This window comes from Tasmannia lanceolata, unplaced genomic scaffold (assembly GCF_043159265.1).
Source record: "Tasmannia lanceolata isolate RefF3 unplaced genomic scaffold, GAP_Taslan_0.1 ptg000013l, whole genome shotgun sequence".
Classification (NCBI taxonomy): Eukaryota; Viridiplantae; Streptophyta; class Magnoliopsida; order Canellales; family Winteraceae; genus Tasmannia; species Tasmannia lanceolata.
Genome location: NW_027518690.1, coordinates 5211615 through 5233161, shown reverse-complemented (window position 1 = coordinate 5233161; position 21547 = coordinate 5211615). Strand labels below are relative to the sequence as shown.

Here is a 21547-nt window from a genome sequence, read left to right as displayed (position 1 = left end):
TTGAGAGCCTTTAACTTTACCCTTAAACACTCGATTATTCTCGAGTTCTTTCCATTAGCCCATAGAGTAGCTAAAAAGACCAAGTTCCAAAAGGTCTTTTTCTTCTTTTGGCTAAGGGGGCTAACACCTAACTTTCAACTAGCTCTTCCAATCTAAGAGGAAAGACCCAGGATGTCAAAGGGAGCTAATACGCATATCTACACCTCGCTAGCTAACCTGCAATGAATAAAAATATGGTCTATCATCTATCATGCTTCTGATAACATTGCACAAATGATCAACTATAAGAAATCTTCGACTTCTCAAATTATCACTCTTCAAAATCTTATCCAAAATTTCAGACAATCCAAAGGCGCATACCATAGGGGACACTGGAATCCTCTAATTTCTGTTAGTTGGCGAAGACGGCAAGGCTAACAACTGTTATTTTACACTTCCCTAATTATATAGGGAGGACTTTTTAAGGAATTGTGATAGTTTGGTTAAAAAGGAGTAAAACAAAAGGTGATTTCGTCCTACTATCAAAACATGGTCTCGTAGATATCATTCACCTGTTTGTTTGTTTATCTTGAGAATCAAATTTGAGTCCAAAAGTGATCAGTGGCAGATATGGACATTTGGTTCTCAGTTTAGAATCAATCTGGGATTCAAATCAAATATACATCCTATCAATATCAATGTGCATCTTAGTTAGGATGTAGGTTCCATTTAAGTCCAAAAATGATTCTACAAATGTGACCCAAACACCCCCTTTTTGTTTGCCAAGAATCAGTTTTGGACCAAGAATCCATTCTCAAAATAAAAAAACAAACATGGGCTGAGGGAAAAAAATTTCAAGAAACAAAATCCCTATATCCAAACACACCCTAAGAATCCGGGATTTCTTCAAAATTGTAGCTAAGAGACAAGAGAAGAAGCGGACAAGCCATTGTTTTTTACTTGCTTTTGACCTCTCGCCCTTCTTTCCATCAGTAAGAGAGTAGTAGATCCTCCCATATTTCCAGGCTCTAGAAATCTCAAGATGCAAGAGAGATTTATAAAACCTGAATTTCTCACTTAATATCCAAGAAACGTTGTCAGGAGAGCATACATAAGCTTGATCATGAACCCTCTTTTATACTGTTTTTAAACTAAAAACCTAGATTCTAAAATCCACGTATCCAAACGGCCCTTAAGATAGTCAGATTTTAGAATCCGAGTTTTCTTCAAAATTGTAGCTAAGACACAAGAGAAGAAGCGGACCCGGAGTAGCAGATCTTTTTTTTTTACACTGTTTTCAAACTAAAAACTTGAATTCTAAAATATCATTTCCCAAAATTAATAGAACTATAAAAGATAAATGGAAAATTACCAAAAAACCCCAACTCTTAGAGGAAATTTGTCTTCAGTCTTTCTTCTGCTAATCTGCTCCCCTCTTCTTTTTTCTCCACTCTGCTTTAAAATCAATTCAAAACCCCCAAAATCTGCCCTCTTTTATTCTCTCCCCAAACATGAGCTCTGGTTTTAGGGTTTCCATTCCAAACAGCGTCAGAAAAACGATCCAAAGTATAAAAGAGATCGCTGAAAATCACAGTGATGATGAGATATACGCAATGCTCAAAGAATGCTCTAAAGGTTCTCTCGATTTTTTCCTTGTTTTGTTTTGGCTCCATTTATTAGGGTTTTTTTTTTGGCTCCATTTTTCAGCTCTTCAAAGCTCTTTCTTTGCCTCTCCCTCCTGTTTTTTTTTTTTTTCAGCTCTTGGGGATTTTCCCTTTCTAAAACCCAAAACCCTAAACCCCTAAATTTCTCATTATCTTTCACCTCGTTTTGTCAATGGCATCAGTTTCTACACTCTCTCCATCTGGTAAATCTTCAATCTCTTTACAAAGTTCTCGCTGTTTTAATTTCGCATTTGAATTTTTCATGTTTTATATGAAATGCTACGATCGATTTCTACTTTACTTTTCATTTCCATGAAATTTCTTCTTCATTTCTTGTTATCTTTGTATTCTATTTCAATCTCAATGGCCTTTTGAGTTCTGCCCCCACTATTATTAGGGTTTATGCTATCTTTTACCCCTTGTTTGGATTGCAAGAAAAATATTTCCGTTGGAAAAACTTTCTTGAGAATTTTTTTTTCTTTCCACGATTTTGAGCTGTATTACTGGAGATCTTTGCATTCTGTTTCGTTCTCAATGGCTTTTGGAGTTCTGCCCACTATTAGGGTTTAGGCTATCTTTTACCCCCCCTGTTTGGATTGCAAGAAAAACATTTCTGATGAAAAAATTTCTTAAGATTTTTTCTTTCTTTCCATGATTTAGAGAAAAATGATATGATTTAGGTTAATTTGGAGAATATTATCATAAATTATAAGTCCCTCTGAATAAAATTTGAGTAGGGATTGTTCCAATTATCTTAAATGTAGGAAATTTTAGATATATTTTTCCTTTCCAAACTTTCCCTCGAAATTCTTGCCATCCAATTTGGGCCTTAGGGTTTGTCTGTCCGCATTTGATTTAGGGTTTTTGATTTTCATAAGAAGATCTTAGTTTTGAGAAGGGGTTCTAGTTTCTTACCTTTTGTTAGATATGGTTTAGAAATATTTTTCCTTTCCAAACTTTTCCCCAAAATTCTTGCCATCCAAAGAGGGCCTTAGGGTCTATCTGTCTGCACTCGCATTTGTTGTAGGTTTTTTTTTTTTTTTTTGTAAAAAGATCTTAGTTTTGAGACGGGTTTTTACTTTTTTGCTTGATATGACACTCCGAAACTCCTAACTCGTCACATTCTGTTTTCCAATTTGCATAATTCAAAACGAATCTATTTGACTTTGATTCATTTGATACTTTTGCATTGCTTCCATGGAATAAAAAAAATAATTACGCAGGTTTCAAATTTGTACTGCTGTCGTCTGTTTTAACAATTGTGTTTGATGAACTGCAAGAAGAAATTTACTATTTGTTTCTCTTGTAATAATTTGTTTTGCACCATGAAATTCTGAATTAATGGCAGAAAGGTTTGGTTAGGCTTTTTTTTCCCCTTAATTCAGCTATTGAAATTTGGTGTTTAGAGTTTCATCTGTTTATGTTACTAATTATTCATTCAAAATGATTCTTTGTGATTAGGATTCAAGTATGAGCTCCATAGTATTAGAGGCCACGATTGCTCTTGGAATGACTTTGATGAGGGCACACCCGATTTTAACATGACATCTCAGTTCAAGAAAAGGAAGATTTGTCTTAATGTGGATTCACATTCACACGACTTAAAAGCTTCATTACCTGTTTTGCGTTCTCCTGGTTATTTTATGAAACCTTCTCTGAAAGAGCTTGCTGCTGGAGAGCTAATTGAACAAAATTATTGCCAAAGAGTTCCAAATTTTACGGTTGGAAGGGTGGGTTATGGGTATGTTAAATTTTTGGGAGAAACCGATGTTAGATGGTTGGACTTAGATCAGATTGTCAAGTTCAATAGACACGACATCACAGTATACACAGATGAAGGCAACAAGCCTGTAATTGGTCAGGGTCTTAACAAGGCTGCCGAAGTGACTTTGATACTTCAAATAAGGTTTTCAGTTTCCGATGGAGCGAAACTTAATAAGCTAGTGAAGAAATTGAGGAGCAGCACGAAAAAACAGGGTGCCAATTTTATTTCGTTTAATGCATCAAATGGTGAATGGAAATTCGTGGTTCGCCATTTCAGCCGATTTGGATTGAGCGAAGATGATGAAGATGATATTGTCATGGATGATGCTGTGGTTCAGCAGCCTGCAGTGCCAGGTGGCGTTGAGGAAGTGGACGTTGATGAGGAACCTCAACCGGGTCCCACGGGAAATGTTTTATCTCACTCTCTTCCCGCTCATCTTGGCCTTGATCCTGTCAAAATGCATGAAATGAGAATGTTAATGTTTCCCATGGAGGAGGAGGAGGAGGATGAAGATATTGATGGTCCTTTTTCACATGAGAAGCAATCCTTTGGTAAGGAGTATATTAGGAAAGATACCAGCTCGAATACGAAAAGTATAGCTCATAGGCCTGCTTTACAGTATTCTTCTCGGAATTCTAGCAATAAGTTTAGTCCGTCTCCTATGCGGATATCACCGCAAGCTTTGCTTGAATACAATACAAACAGTTCTGACTTGAGTCCACCAGGAACCATTCTCATGACCGGGCAACACAATGGCTTGCCACTGAGAACAACTAAAGTTGAAGGTTTCAAACTGGACTTAAAGCATGAGACTCCTATATCTAATAGCCATTCTAATAACATAGTTGATGCTGGTCTGTTCATGGGAAGGTCATTTCGTGTTGGATGGGGACCAAATGGTGTCCTTGTTCATTCTGGTACACCTGTAGGCAGTACGAATATGGGAAATGGACTCTCTTCTGTGATAAATATAGAAAAAGTTGCGATTGACAGAGTGGCTAGAGATCAAAATAACAGAGTAAAAGAGGAGCTTGTTAATTCATGTTTTGCTTCTACGTTGAGTCTCCACAAGTCAATAAACCATGAAACCTTAGATGTTGAAGTTGGGTCCTTCAAATTAAAGCTTCGAAAGCTTTTATCCAATCGCTTAATGCTTTCAGAGATTTGCCGGGGTTATGTTGGGATTGTTGAGAGCCAGCTCGACATTTCTGGGCTATCCACATCTGCTCGTATGCTTTTGATGCACCAAGTCACGGTTTGGGAGTTGATAAAGGTTCTCTTTTCAGAAAAGGAAATAAACAATCACTTGAAACCTACAGACCTTGATGACGAAGAGGATATGATGCACGACAATAAGGATGATTTTTTAGACATAGACCCAGAGGCATACCCTTTTGTTCGCAGAGCGGAGTTCAGTTATTGGTTGCAAGAGAGTGTTTGCCACCGTGTACAACAAGAGGCAAGCTGTTTAAATGAGTCTAATGATTTAAAACAAATATTTTTACTCATGAGTGGACGACAGCTGGACGCGGCCGTGGAATTGGCGGCATCTAGAGGAGATGTTAGAATGGCTTGTTTGCTAAGTCAAGCAGGCGGGTCGATGGTTAATCGGTCTGACGTGGGACGGCAGCTCGAACTGTGGAGAATGAATGAAATGGACTTTAACTTCATTGAGAAAGATAGGTTGAAATTATATGAGTTACTCGCTGGTAATATTCAAGGTGCCCTTCATAATTCAGAACTTGATTGGAAACGGTACTTAGGATTATTAATGTGGTATCAACTACCACCTGATACTCCATTGCCTGTAATTATTCAGACTTATCAGCAGCTTCTCGACGAAAGACGAGCTCCATATCCAGTCCCAGTTTACATTGATGAGGGCCCACTTGAAGGGGCCCCGGAATGGAGCCAAGGTGATCGATTTGACTTCGCATATTATCTTATGCTTCTCCATGCTAATGAAGAGAAAGCCTTTGGGGTTCTTAAAACTATGTTTAGTGCTTTCTCATCTACGCATGATGCCTGCATTCCTGCAAAAAAAGGTAAAAGAAAAATTAGTTTGTTGTGAACAGATCAATTGTGAAGGAAATTGAAAAATCAGTTCTTAATTCTTCTTTATGAGTTGTAGTTCCAAACATGCATATCATCTAGGATGGATGGAGCAACTTGGGGAGAAACAAATGAATTTAGATGTAAAATCAGAATAGTAACCAGGCGAAGAGATCTCCTTCCAACCGAAGAGATTCTAGTGTACAATAACACATAAAAGGCTTAACCCACCATTCCAAAAGATCTAAGATCCCTCTATCATGGTTCTTCAAGAAAAAACACTCGCTATTGTTCTTATTGGAGCATAAAAAGCTGTGGTGGAAGCAAGGATATGCCATTATATGATAAAAATCTGTTCACTTGTTTTCTAGCTGCAGGAAAAGAAAAGAAAGGGAAAGAATCTGACGTGGAATACTGGAAAAGAAAGGAAAAGAAACTGTGAGAAAATTCCGTTGTTCACTTGGCCGAAAAAGGAAAAGAAAGTATGTAGGCAAAGTGGTTTTCTCATGAAAGTGATTTTTCCATCCTTTTGGTGAGAAAATTTAGAGGAAAAGTGCAAGAAAGTTGGTTTTCTACGTCATTATTTATATTTTTCACCTGTGTAATTCCGCTTTCCTGAGAAAACAAGTGAACGGCGGAAAATGTCAAATCATGTCCAATTACAGGAAAATTTGGCTTACTTTCTTCTCCTTTCCTTTCTCAAGAAGGCAAGTGAACAGAGCCTAAATCTTTGTATATTGTTTCCTGTAGGTACAAGATGTTTTAGTTAGTAAACTGAATTATTTAATAAACTAATATTTCAACATGCAGCAATAATGACTTCAACATTATTTAGTAATTTACCGAACCCGGATAACCTTTTCAGCTGCCTTGAAAGTGTTGGGTATTTAAATTTAATGTTGAGATAGGTTGGGAACTACTAAAGCTTAATGGTTATGGACAAACTGCACCTGACTCAGTGGACAAATATTTTGGCATGACAGAAGAATGAAATACCACTTTTCTCTTGGAAAAGAGGCTGCAAAAGTGAACCCGCAGGAGTGCGGCTCTTTGGCTTAAAGTCATGGGTATGCTCCCCGGGCCCATTGACGAGTTCAAATCTGCTTACCCGATGCGCGCCTGGTTTATGGGTGCGCGTACCCGATGCGCGCGTGGTTTATGGGTGCGCGTAGGGAATAGTCCCACCCTAAAAATTCGAGTGGGGATACCCTATGTCAATTAGCTATCATGGCAAGAGTTTTTTTGGAATTGTAATAACTATATCTTTAATGGGAAGATTCACTTTTTTTTTTTTGGGGGGATGGTAAAGCAATTTTATTAAAACAAGGGAAAAGATCCCTCGACTGAGATAGTCGGCAAAAAAAAAAAACACGGACACACTAGGGGTGCAACTCGGGTCGGGTTGAGGCCAACTTGAACCTGACCCGATGAAATATTTGCTCAACCCGAACCCGACTTGAGTTCCAACCCGACGAGGTTCAACCTGAGCTGAGAAACTCTTTTTGCCAACCCAAACCTGACCCGACTCAACCCAAGATTTTAAGCTTAAAAAAGTATATATATATATATATAGAGAGAGAGAGAGAGAGAGAGAGAGAGAGAGAGAGCAATGATACATACAAGGGAGCCCTTGCATAAAGAGCAGCAAAAGAGCCTTTCATTGGATCAACGTCATTTTAAGTTACATTTTAAAATCAATTGAAAACATAAAATTAGTTGCATTTGATAACGTGGATCCAATCAAGAGCCCTTTTGCGGCTCTTTATGCAAGGGCTCCCTTGTATCTATCATTCCTCATATATATATATATATATATATATATATATATATATATATATATATATATATATATATATATATATGAGAATATATATATATATGAGAAAACGGTTCCTACACATATGTGTAGATAAGTTATCTACACACCAGATTAAAATACAATGGGGGCCACATTATTTGGGTGATCCAAACCATTCATTTTTAAGGCCCTCACATAGATAAGGTGTCCACAAATAATCAGATCCATAGGATCATCCTAACCATTCAAACTGTGGAGGCAAAAAATAGACTAATTTGTGAAGGTTTAAAGACATCCATTTTACCTCCACAAATCGTAGGGTTGGGATGATCTTATGGATCTGATTTTTTGTAGACACCCTATCTATGTGAGGGCCTTTAAAATGGATGGCTTGGATCACCCAAACAATGTGGGCCCCCACTTTATTTTAAGCTAGTGTGTAGAGAACTCTCTACACATATGTGTAGGAACCGTTTTCTCTCTCTCTCTCTCTCTCTCTCTCTCTCTCTATATATATATATATATATATATATATATATATATATATATATATGAGGAAAGTGTTTCTACTCGGCCGAGTAGATAAGCTTATCTACTCCTCCCTTTAAAAAGTACAGTGGGCCCACACATTGTGGATGATCCAAAGCATTCATTTGATAGGTCTTAACATAGATAGGGTGTGCCCAAAAAATCAGCACCAAAGGGTCATCCTAGCCCTTCGTTTTGTTGGGCCTTGTAGAAACAGAATGGACGCATATAAACGTACTGTGTAAGATGCGTCCATTCTGTTTCTACAAGGCCCAACAAAACGAAGGGCTAGGATGACCCTTTGGTGCTGATTTTTTGGGCACACCCTATCTATGTTAAGACCTATCAAATGAATGCTTTGGATCATCCACAATGTGTGGGCCCACTGTACTTTTTAAAGGGTGGAGTAGATAAGCTTTTCTACTCGGCCGAGTAGAAACACTTTCCTCTATATATATATATATATATATATATATATATATATATATATAGGAAAATGATTGTACGCTCGAGTCTACCAAGCTTATGGTACGCTCGAGTGCCCAATCACATGTGGGCCCAGTTTGTTAGCACGATCCAAAACATTCATTTGAAAGGCCCTTACATAGATGGGGTGTGTACCAAAAATTAGCTCCATAGGATCATCTTAATCCATCCATTTGTAGAGGTCAAAATGGACAGACACTGTGTGTCCACAAATCTGCCCATTTTTTCCCTCCACTTTTGGAGGGGATAGGCTGATTCATTGGAGCTAATTTTTGGTACACACCCTATCTATGCCTTGCAAATGAATGCTTTGGATTACCACAAAAAATGTGGGACCCATGTGATTGGGCACTCGAGCGTACAATCCTTTTCCTCATGTATATATATTAAAAATGTCGGGTTCACTTGGGTCGGGTTGCCGAAGCCCTCAACCCGGGTTGAGAAAACCCAACCCGACTTTTTATTAGGTTGAACCCGTCGGTCGGGTTGAGCCCTCCCAAGTTGCACCCCTGTTACACACCCACCCACACAGTAAAAACATTGCTACTCGAGTGCACACAAAAACAACTAATTAAGAATACAATGTCAAGGGATCAATGAAGAAGATGATCAAATAGCTCCTCTCTAGTCCTGATCACATCTTTTCTAGCCAGCCATTCTACGTTGGTGCGTATGTTCTTCCAGAAACATCCAAGGGTGTAGCCGGACACAAAACTCTGAAGCAATTAATCCATTCTCATCCATCTAACGGTGAGCATAATCACCTTTAAGGCCCTGTTCGTTCGAGATTATGGTAACCGATGGTGAGCCCCCAAACCGATTGTTGGAGTAAAAAATAATGGGGGCTCACCATCGGTTGTCATAATCTCAAACGAAAAGGGCCTAAATGATTTGAGAGCCTTTAACTTTATCCTTAAACACTCGATTATTCTCGAGTTCTTTCAATTAGCCCATAGAGTAGCTAAAAAGACCAAAAGGTCTTTTTCTTCTTTTGGCTAAGGGGCTAATACCTAACTTTCAACTATCTCTTCCAGTCTAAGAGGAAAGACCCAAGATGTCAAAGGGAGCTAATACGCATCTCTACACCTCCCTAGCTAACCTGCAATGAATAAAAATACGGTCTATCATCTATCATGCTTATGATCACATTGCACAAATGATCAACTATAAGAAATCTTCGACTTCTCAAATTATCACTCTTCAAAATCTTATCCAAAGTTTCAGACAATCCGAAGGCGCATACCATAGGGGACACTGGAATCCTCTAATTTCTGTTAGTTGGCGAAGACGGCAAGGCTAACAACTGTTATTTTACACTTCCCTAATTATATAGGGAGGACTTTTTAAGGAATTGTGATAGTTTGGTTAAAAAGGAGTAAAACAAAAGGTGATTTCGTCCTACTTAATTGTGATAGTTTGGTGGGAACCCGGTCTGTTCTGCTGGAGGACTTGCAGTGCTCAAGGTTCTTGACAAGGAGAAGCGGCAATTACATTGTGCCGATGTTGGGTCCCACTTAATTGGGCGTTTAAGAGATCTTCAGCAAAAATATGAAAGTAAACATCTTTGACCTTTGGCATCTCCTGTTGACTTATTAGTCTTTTGCAGTGTTTAAAAATGCGGATTTGACGCGGAACGCGGCCAAGAAAAATCCTTGTCGACTCGGCACGGATGCGGCAAAGAATGCGGTTGACACGGTTTACATGGTCATAACTCGGGAGAGTCAAAGGAGTTTATTGACTCTGTAGGGCAAAACGCGGAATGCGGATGTGGTGCAACGCGGAATGCGGCTGAGGTAAAAAGGAGTCGACTCGGGTGAGTTCCTTGCCGAGTCAAGAAGTTTTTAAACACTGGTCTTTTGACCCTTTTAGATAAACTGACCTTCACACTGGACTTTTTTTCATTTGACTTTTTTTTTCTTATAGGTGACATAATCGGTTTTGAGTCCAACAATCAGTTTTGGACTCGCAATCGGTTCTAAATATCCAAAACAAACAGGGCCTTAGATTTGGATACATTCAAGCTTAGTTGTTGAGTATTTGATCTTGAATAGCCATGTATTAAGATAGATAAAACACATTTTATTTCTTGTTTGTCTTCTACAATTTACTGAAATTTCCCTATACTTTAAACTTTAAAGTGCTTAACCTATTAGTTTAGCTCTATAGTGCAATGAATGATGAGATTCTTGTGGGTAGCAATGCTTAGTATCCATCAGTTCTTAAATTATTTTATGCATAGAAACATTTAGTTTAGCCAACCCCAACTAGTTTGGGGCAAAGGCTTAGTTGAGTTGAGTTGAGTATAGAAACATTTAGTATCCATCAATTCTTAATTTTTTTTCCTAGAGTTGTTAGCAATGCTTATAAGATACAACCCAATGTAGTAATGCATCATTGGGTTGATTTACCCTTATGGATTTCTTGAGCACTTCATTTTTTTTACCCTTTTTCAGTCATAGGAGATGTGAGAGGCAGGGGCTTAATGGTGGGGATAGAACTTGTCACTGATAGGAAAGATAAGACACCTGCCAAGGTTGAAACAGCTGTTTTGTTTGAGAAACTGAAAGGTAAGAGTATAAGATATGGGTGAAATTTACTGCGTTCTCATTTAATACTTTCCTTTTTTTGCCCTTATTCTTTTGGTGTTTTCCTTAACATATCTAATCCTGATTAAATATCTGGGAGTGTTGGTTGGGAAAGGTGGGCTACATGGAAATGTGTTCAGAATAAAACCACCATGTGCTTCACCAAAGATGATGCAGGTGCACTCTGTCACTCTCTATAAAATTACCGTTTCCCTGTGCTACATAAGGTGCTTAACAGAAGTGTGAGCCCCTTATATCTATCATTGTTAAACCCAAAGTGCAAAGGAGGAATGTACTAAGTTGAGATCGCTAGGACAGTGTTTTAGATTCAATTGATATAAAATGTGCTTTGGACATGACTTATTTCTGTACAATGCAGATTTCCTTGTAGATGCCTTGGATTATGCCCTCTCAGGTATGTGAGAATTGGCCTATTGGGACTGGGAGTCGAAAGACGAGTTGGATTTGTAGCCATGGGATCAAACAAAGAACTGGTTCTTGGAAATAAATGGCCTGCATTCCTGCAAAAAAAGGTAAAAGAAAAATTAGTTTGTTGTGAACAGATCAATTGTGAAGGAAATTGAAAAATCAGTTCTTAATTCTTCTTTATGAGATGTAGTTCCAAACATGCATATCATCTAGGATGGATGGAGCAACTTGGGGAGAGACAAATGAATTTAGATGTGAAATCAGAATAGTAACCAGGCAACGAGATCTCCTTCCAACCGAAGAGATTCTAGTGTACAATAACACATAAAAGGCTTACCCCACCATTCCAAAAGATCTAAGATCCCTCTATCATGGTTCTTCAAGAAAAAAACACTTACTATTGTTCTTATTGGAGCATAAAAAGCTGTGGTGGAAGCAAGGATATGCCATTATATGATAAAAATCTAAATCTTTGTATATTGTTTCCCGGAGGTACAAGATGTTTTAGTCAGTAAGCTGAATTATTTAATAAACTAATATTTCAACATGCAGCTATAATGACTTCAACATTATTTAGTAATTTACTGAACCCGGATAACCTTTACAGCTGCCTTGAAAGTGTTGGGTATTTAAATTTAATGTTGAGATAGGTTGGGAACTACTAAAGCTTAATGGTTATGGACAAACTGCACCTGACTCAGTGGACAAATATTTTGGCATGACAGAAGAATGAAATGCCACTTTTCTCTTGGAAAAGAGGCTGCAGAAGTGAACCCGCAGGGGTGTGGCTCTTTGGCTTAAAGTCATGGGTATGCTCCCTGGACCCATTGACGCGAGTTCAAATCCCCTGTGCTTAAGTTCAAATCCCCTGTCCTTACCCGATGCGCGTGGTTTATGGGTGCGCTTAGGGAATAGTCCCACCCTAAAAATTGGAGTGGGGATACCCTATGTCAATTAGCTACCATGGCAAGAGCTTTTTTGGGAATTGTAATAACTATATCTTTAATGGGAAGATTCACCTTGTTTTTTTTTTTTGGGATGGTAAAGCAATTTTTATTAAAACAAGGGAAAAGATCCCTCGACTGAGGTAGTTGGCTAAAAAAAACACAGATACACTAGGGGTGCAACTCGGGTCGGGTTGAGGCCAACTTGAACCCGACCCGGGGAACCATTTGCTCAACCTGAACCCGACCCGACTTGAGTTCCAACCCGATGAGGTTCAACCCGACCCGAGAAACCCTTTTTGCCAACCCGAACCCGACCTGGGATTTTAAGCTTAAAAATAAAAAAATATATTAAAAATGTCGGGTTCACTCAGGTCGGGTTACCAAAGCCCTCAACCCGAACTAAGGGTGTCAATTTTGGCTCGGGCTCTGAAGCTCGCTCGAGCTCGGCTCGAATCCTTAACGAGCCGAGCCCGAGTTAGGCCAGGCTCGGCTCGGCTCGTTAAGGCTCGTTAAGAATTTAATATATTTAAATATATATATTATATATTAATATATACATTAAAAGGGTTGTCCATGGAGTGAAAGGGGGGAGCAAAATATGTCACTTCATTTTTGGAACCCCATTTGTTACTAGGACCACCCCCCATATTGTAAAAAAAGTAGTCAAATTACACTAGTAGGGCTGTCCAGGGAAGATGAGGGGTGTGAACATAATATAACCCGAGCTCGGTAAGGCTCGCGAGCCTGACCGAGCCGAGCCTCACTTGTGAGCTTAACGAGCCGAGCCGAGCCTGGCCAGGCTCGGCTCGGCTCGTTTACACCCCTAACCCGAACTCAACCCGGGTTGAGAAAACCCAACCCGACTTCTTATTAGGTTGAACCCGTCGGGTTCGGGTTGAGCCCGCCCAAGTTGCACCCCAATTACACACACACAGTAAAAACATTGCTACTCAAGTGCACACAAAAAAATAACTAATTAAGAATACAATGTCAAGGGTTCAATGAAGAAGATGATAAAATAGCTCCTCTCTAGTTCTGATCACATCTTTTCTAGCCAGCCATTCTACGTTGGTGCGTATGTTCTTCCAGAAACATCTAAGGGTGTAGCCGGACACAAAACTCTGAAGCAATTAATCATTCTCATCCATCTATCGATGAGCATAATCACCTTTAAGGCCCTGTTCGTTTGAGATTATAGTAACCGATGGGCGATGGTGAGCCCCCAAACCGATTGTTGGAGTAAAAAATAATGGGGGCTCACCATCGGTTGTCATAATCTCAAACGAAAAGGGCCTAAATGATTTGAGAGCCTTTAACTTTACCCTTAAACACTCGATTATTCTCGAGTTCTTTCCATTAGCCCATAGAGTAGCTAAAAAGACCAAGTTCCAAAAGGTCTTTTTCTTCTTTTGGCTAAGGGGGCTAACACCTAACTTTCAACTAGCTCTTCCAATCTAAGAGGAAAGACCCAGGATGTCAAAGGGAGCTAATACGCATATCTACACCTCGCTAGCTAACCTGCAATGAATAAAAATATGGTCTATCATCTATCATGCTTCTGATAACATTGCACAAATGATCAACTATAAGAAATCTTCGACTTCTCAAATTATCACTCTTCAAAATCTTATCCAAAATTTCAGACAATCCAAAGGCGCATACCATAGGGGACACTGGAATCCTCTAATTTCTGTTAGTTGGCGAAGACGGCAAGGCTAACAACTGTTATTTTACACTTCCCTAATTATATAGGGAGGACTTTTTAAGGAATTGTGATAGTTTGGTTAAAAAGGAGTAAAACAAAAGGTGATTTCGTCCTACTATCAAAACATGGTCTCGTAGATATCATTCACCTGTTTGTTTGTTTATCTTGAGAATCAAATTTGAGTCCAAAAGTGATCAGTGGCAGATATGGACATTTGGTTCTCAGTTTAGAATCAATCTGGGATTCAAATCAAATATACATCCTATCAATATCAATGTGCATCTTAGTTAGGATGTAGGTTCCATTTAAGTCCAAAAATGATTCTACAAATGTGACCCAAACACCCCCTTTTTGTTTGCCAAGAATCAGTTTTGGACCAAGAATCCATTCTCAAAATAAAAAAACAAACATGGGCTGAGGGAAAAAAATTTCAAGAAACAAAATCCCTATATCCAAACACACCCTAAGAATCCGGGATTTCTTCAAAATTGTAGCTAAGAGACAAGAGAAGAAGCGGACAAGCCATTGTTTTTTACTTGCTTTTGACCTCTCGCCCTTCTTTCCATCAGTAAGAGAGTAGTAGATCCTCCCATATTTCCAGGCTCTAGAAATCTCAAGATGCAAGAGAGATTTATAAAACCTGAATTTCTCACTTAATATCCAAGAAACGTTGTCAGGAGAGCATACATAAGCTTGATCATGAACCCTCTTTTATACTGTTTTTAAACTAAAAACCTAGATTCTAAAATCCACGTATCCAAACGGCCCTTAAGATAGTCAGATTTTAGAATCCGAGTTTTCTTCAAAATTGTAGCTAAGACACAAGAGAAGAAGCGGACCCGGAGTAGCAGATCTTTTTTTTTTACACTGTTTTCAAACTAAAAACTTGAATTCTAAAATATCATTTCCCAAAATTAATAGAACTATAAAAGATAAATGGAAAATTACCAAAAAACCCCAACTCTTAGAGGAAATTTGTCTTCAGTCTTTCTTCTGCTAATCTGCTCCCCTCTTCTTTTTTCTCCACTCTGCTTTAAAATCAATTCAAAACCCCCAAAATCTGCCCTCTTTTATTCTCTCCCCAAACATGAGCTCTGGTTTTAGGGTTTCCATTCCAAACAGCGTCAGAAAAACGATCCAAAGTATAAAAGAGATCGCTGAAAATCACAGTGATGATGAGATATACGCAATGCTCAAAGAATGCTCTAAAGGTTCTCTCGATTTTTTCCTTGTTTTGTTTTGGCTCCATTTATTAGGGTTTTTTTTTTGGCTCCATTTTTCAGCTCTTCAAAGCTCTTTCTTTGCCTCTCCCTCCTGTTTTTTTTTTTTTTCAGCTCTTGGGGATTTTCCCTTTCTAAAACCCAAAACCCTAAACCCCTAAATTTCTCATTATCTTTCACCTCGTTTTGTCAATGGCATCAGTTTCTACACTCTCTCCATCTGGTAAATCTTCAATCTCTTTACAAAGTTCTCGCTGTTTTAATTTCGCATTTGAATTTTTCATGTTTTATATGAAATGCTACGATCGATTTCTACTTTACTTTTCATTTCCATGAAATTTCTTCTTCATTTCTTGTTATCTTTGTATTCTATTTCAATCTCAATGGCCTTTTGAGTTCTGCCCCCACTATTATTAGGGTTTATGCTATCTTTTACCCCTTGTTTGGATTGCAAGAAAAATATTTCCGTTGGAAAAACTTTCTTGAGAATTTTTTTTTCTTTCCACGATTTTGAGCTGTATTACTGGAGATCTTTGCATTCTGTTTCGTTCTCAATGGCTTTTGGAGTTCTGCCCACTATTAGGGTTTAGGCTATCTTTTACCCCCCCTGTTTGGATTGCAAGAAAAACATTTCTGATGAAAAAATTTCTTAAGATTTTTTCTTTCTTTCCATGATTTAGAGAAAAATGATATGATTTAGGTTAATTTGGAGAATATTATCATAAATTATAAGTCCCTCTGAATAAAATTTGAGTAGGGATTGTTCCAATTATCTTAAATGTAGGAAATTTTAGATATATTTTTCCTTTCCAAACTTTCCCTCGAAATTCTTGCCATCCAATTTGGGCCTTAGGGTTTGTCTGTCCGCATTTGATTTAGGGTTTTTGATTTTCATAAGAAGATCTTAGTTTTGAGAAGGGGTTCTAGTTTCTTACCTTTTGTTAGATATGGTTTAGAAATATTTTTCCTTTCCAAACTTTTCCCCAAAATTCTTGCCATCCAAAGAGGGCCTTAGGGTCTATCTGTCTGCACTCGCATTTGTTGTAGGTTTTTTTTTTTTTTTTTGTAAAAAGATCTTAGTTTTGAGACGGGTTTTTACTTTTTTGCTTGATATGACACTCCGAAACTCCTAACTCGTCACATTCTGTTTTCCAATTTGCATAATTCAAAACGAATCTATTTGACTTTGATTCATTTGATACTTTTGCATTGCTTCCATGGAATAAAAAAAATAATTACGCAGGTTTCAAATTTGTACTGCTGTCGTCTGTTTTAACAATTGTGTTTGATGAACTGCAAGAAGAAATTTACTATTTGTTTCTCTTGTAATAATTTGTTTTGCACCATGAAATTCTGAATTAATGGCAGAAAGGTTTGGTTAGGCTTTTTTTTCCCCTTAATTCAGCTATTGAAATTTGGTGTTTAGAGTTTCATCTGTTTATGTTACTAATTATTCATTCAAAATGATTCTTTGTGATTAGGATTCAAGTATGAGCTCCATAGTATTAGAGGCCACGATTGCTCTTGGAATGACTTTGATGAGGGCACACCCGATTTTAACATGACATCTCAGTTCAAGAAAAGGAAGATTTGTCTTAATGTGGATTCACATTCACACGACTTAAAAGCTTCATTACCTGTTTTGCGTTCTCCTGGTTATTTTATGAAACCTTCTCTGAAAGAGCTTGCTGCTGGAGAGCTAATTGAACAAAATTATTGCCAAAGAGTTCCAAATTTTACGGTTGGAAGGGTGGGTTATGGGTATGTTAAATTTTTGGGAGAAACCGATGTTAGATGGTTGGACTTAGATCAGATTGTCAAGTTCAATAGACACGACATCACAGTATACACAGATGAAGGCAACAAGCCTGTAATTGGTCAGGGTCTTAACAAGGCTGCCGAAGTGACTTTGATACTTCAAATAAGGTTTTCAGTTTCCGATGGAGCGAAACTTAATAAGCTAGTGAAGAAATTGAGGAGCAGCACGAAAAAACAGGGTGCCAATTTTATTTCGTTTAATGCATCAAATGGTGAATGGAAATTCGTGGTTCGCCATTTCAGCCGATTTGGATTGAGCGAAGATGATGAAGATGATATTGTCATGGATGATGCTGTGGTTCAGCAGCCTGCAGTGCCAGGTGGCGTTGAGGAAGTGGACGTTGATGAGGAACCTCAACCGGGTCCCACGGGAAATGTTTTATCTCACTCTCTTCCCGCTCATCTTGGCCTTGATCCTGTCAAAATGCATGAAATGAGAATGTTAATGTTTCCCATGGAGGAGGAGGAGGAGGATGAAGATATTGATGGTCCTTTTTCACATGAGAAGCAATCCTTTGGTAAGGAGTATATTAGGAAAGATACCAGCTCGAATACGAAAAGTATAGCTCATAGGCCTGCTTTACAGTATTCTTCTCGGAATTCTAGCAATAAGTTTAGTCCGTCTCCTATGCGGATATCACCGCAAGCTTTGCTTGAATACAATACAAACAGTTCTGACTTGAGTCCACCAGGAACCATTCTCATGACCGGGCAACACAATGGCTTGCCACTGAGAACAACTAAAGTTGAAGGTTTCAAACTGGACTTAAAGCATGAGACTCCTATATCTAATAGCCATTCTAATAACATAGTTGATGCTGGTCTGTTCATGGGAAGGTCATTTCGTGTTGGATGGGGACCAAATGGTGTCCTTGTTCATTCTGGTACACCTGTAGGCAGTACGAATATGGGAAATGGACTCTCTTCTGTGATAAATATAGAAAAAGTTGCGATTGACAGAGTGGCTAGAGATCAAAATAACAGAGTAAAAGAGGAGCTTGTTAATTCATGTTTTGCTTCTACGTTGAGTCTCCACAAGTCAATAAACCATGAAACCTTAGATGTTGAAGTTGGGTCCTTCAAATTAAAGCTTCGAAAGCTTTTATCCAATCGCTTAATGCTTTCAGAGATTTGCCGGGGTTATGTTGGGATTGTTGAGAGCCAGCTCGACATTTCTGGGCTATCCACATCTGCTCGTATGCTTTTGATGCACCAAGTCACGGTTTGGGAGTTGATAAAGGTTCTCTTTTCAGAAAAGGAAATAAACAATCACTTGAAACCTACAGACCTTGATGACGAAGAGGATATGATGCACGACAATAAGGATGATTTTTTAGACATAGACCCAGAGGCATACCCTTTTGTTCGCAGAGCGGAGTTCAGTTATTGGTTGCAAGAGAGTGTTTGCCACCGTGTACAACAAGAGGCAAGCTGTTTAAATGAGTCTAATGATTTAAAACAAATATTTTTACTCATGAGTGGACGACAGCTGGACGCGGCCGTGGAATTGGCGGCATCTAGAGGAGATGTTAGAATGGCTTGTTTGCTAAGTCAAGCAGGCGGGTCGATGGTTAATCGGTCTGACGTGGGACGGCAGCTCGAACTGTGGAGAATGAATGAAATGGACTTTAACTTCATTGAGAAAGATAGGTTGAAATTATATGAGTTACTCGCTGGTAATATTCAAGGTGCCCTTCATAATTCAGAACTTGATTGGAAACGGTACTTAGGATTATTAATGTGGTATCAACTACCACCTGATACTCCATTGCCTGTAATTATTCAGACTTATCAGCAGCTTCTCGACGAAAGACGAGCTCCATATCCAGTCCCAGTTTACATTGATGAGGGCCCACTTGAAGGGGCCCCGGAATGGAGCCAAGGTGATCGATTTGACTTCGCATATTATCTTATGCTTCTCCATGCTAATGAAGAGAAAGCCTTTGGGGTTCTTAAAACTATGTTTAGTGCTTTCTCATCTACGCATGATGCCTGCATTCCTGCAAAAAAAGGTAAAAGAAAAATTAGTTTGTTGTGAACAGATCAATTGTGAAGGAAATTGAAAAATCAGTTCTTAATTCTTCTTTATGAGTTGTAGTTCCAAACATGCATATCATCTAGGATGGATGGAGCAACTTGGGGAGAAACAAATGAATTTAGATGTAAAATCAGAATAGTAACCAGGCGAAGAGATCTCCTTCCAACCGAAGAGATTCTAGTGTACAATAACACATAAAAGGCTTAACCCACCATTCCAAAAGATCTAAGATCCCTCTATCATGGTTCTTCAAGAAAAAACACTCGCTATTGTTCTTATTGGAGCATAAAAAGCTGTGGTGGAAGCAAGGATATGCCATTATATGATAAAAATCTGTTCACTTGTTTTCTAGCTGCAGGAAAAGAAAAGAAAGGGAAAGAATCTGACGTGGAATACTGGAAAAGAAAGGAAAAGAAACTGTGAGAAAATTCCGTTGTTCACTTGGCCGAAAAAGGAAAAGAAAGTATGTAGGCAAAGTGGTTTTCTCAGGAAAGTGATTTTTCCATCCTTTTGGTGAGAAAATTTAGAGGAAAAGTGCAAGAAAGTTGGTTTTCTACGTCATTATTTATATTTTTCACCTGTGTAATTCCGCTTTCCTGAGAAAACAAGTGAACGGCGGAAAATGTCAAATCATGTCCAATTACAGGAAAATTTGGCTTACTTTCTTCTCCTTTCCTTTCTCAAGAAGGCAAGTGAACAGAGCCTAAATCTTTGTATATTGTTTCCTGTAGGTACAAGATGTTTTAGTTAGTAAACTGAATTATTTAATAAACTAATATTTCAACATGCAGCAATAATGACTTCAACATTATTTAGTAATTTACTGAACCCGGATAACCTTTTCAGCTGCCTTGAAAGTGTTGGGTATTTAAATTTAATGTTGAGATAGGTTGGGAACTACTAAAGCTTAATGGTTATGGACAAACTGCACCTGACTCAGTGGACAAATATTTTGGCATGACAGAAGAATGAAATACCACTTTTCTCTTGGAAAAGAGGCTGCAAAAGTGAACCCGCAGGAGTGCGGCTCTTTGGCTTAAAGTCATGGGTATGCTCCCCGGGCCCATTGACGAGTTCAAATCTGCTTACCCGATGCGCGCCTGGTTTATGGGTGCGCGTACCCGATGCGCGCGTGGTTTATGGGTGCGCGTAGGGAATAGTCCCACCCTAAAAATTCGAGTGGGGATACCCTATGTCAATTAGCTATCATGGCAAGAGTTTTTTTGGGAATTGTAATAACTATATCTTTAATGGGAAGATTCACTTTTTTTTTTTTGGGGGGATGGTAAAGCAATTTTATTAAAACAAGGGAAAAGATCCCTCGACTGAGATAGTCGGCAAAAAAAAAAAACACGGACACACTAGGGGTGCAACTCGGGTCGGGTTGAGGCCAACTTGAACCTGACCCGATGAAATATTTGCTCAACCCGAACCCGACTTGAGTTCCAACCCGACGAGGTTCAACCTGAGCTGAGAAACTCTTTTTGCCAACCCAAACCTGACCCGACTCAACCCAAGATTTTAAGCTTAAAAAAGTATATATATATATATATATAGAGAGAGAGAGAGAGAGAGAGAGAGAGAGAGCAATGATACATACAAGGGAGCCCTTGCATAAAGAGCAGCAAAAGAGCCTTTCATTGGATCAACGTCATTTTAAGTTACATTTTAAAATCAATTGAAAACATAAAATTAGTTGCATTTGATAACGTGGATCCAATCAAGAGCCCTTTTGCGGCTCTTTATGCAAGGGCTCCCTTGTATCTATCATTCCTCATATATATATATATATATATATCTGAGAATATATATATATATGAGAAAACGGTTCCTACACATATGTGTAGATAAGTTATCTACACACCAGATTAAAATACAATGGGGGCCACATTATTTGGGTGATCCAAACCATTCATTTTTAAGGCCCTCACATAGATAAGGTGTCCACAAATAATCAGATCCATAGGATCATCCTAACCATTCAAACTGTGGAGGCAAAAAATAGACTAATTTGTGAAGGTTTAAAGACATCCATTTTACCTCCACAAATCGTAGGGTTGGGATGATCTTATGGATCTGATTTTTTGTAGACACCCTATCTATGTGAGGGCCTTTAAAATGGATGGCTTGGATCACCCAAACAATGTGGGCCCCCACTTTATTTTAAGCTAGTGTGTAGAGAACTCTCTACACATATGTGTAGGAACCGTTTTCTCTCTCTCTCTCTCTCTCTCTCTCTCTCTATATATATATATATATATATATATATATATATATATATATATATATATATATATATATGAGGAAAGTGTTTCTACTCGGCCGAGTAGATAAGCTTATCTACTCCTCCCTTTAAAAAGTACAGTGGGCCCACACATTGTGGATGATCCAAAGCATTCATTTGATAGGTCTTAACATAGATAGGGTGTGCCCAAAAAATCAGCACCAAAGGGTCATCCTAGCCCTTCGTTTTGTTGGGCCTTGTAGAAACAGAATGGACGCATATAAACGTACTGTGTAAGATGCGTCCATT

The 21547-nt window shown here is 38.5% G+C and overlaps 2 pseudogenes; both read left to right on the top strand.

The window, feature by feature from the left end:
• The first annotated feature begins 1394 nt into the window (after positions 1 to 1394).
• On the top strand, positions 1395 to 6451 carry LOC143890617 (nuclear pore complex protein NUP96 pseudogene; annotated as a pseudogene).
• Positions 6452 to 14929: 8478 nt separating this feature from the next.
• On the top strand, positions 14930 to 19986 carry LOC143890616 (nuclear pore complex protein NUP96 pseudogene; annotated as a pseudogene).
• Positions 19987 to 21547: the final 1561 nt, after the last annotated feature.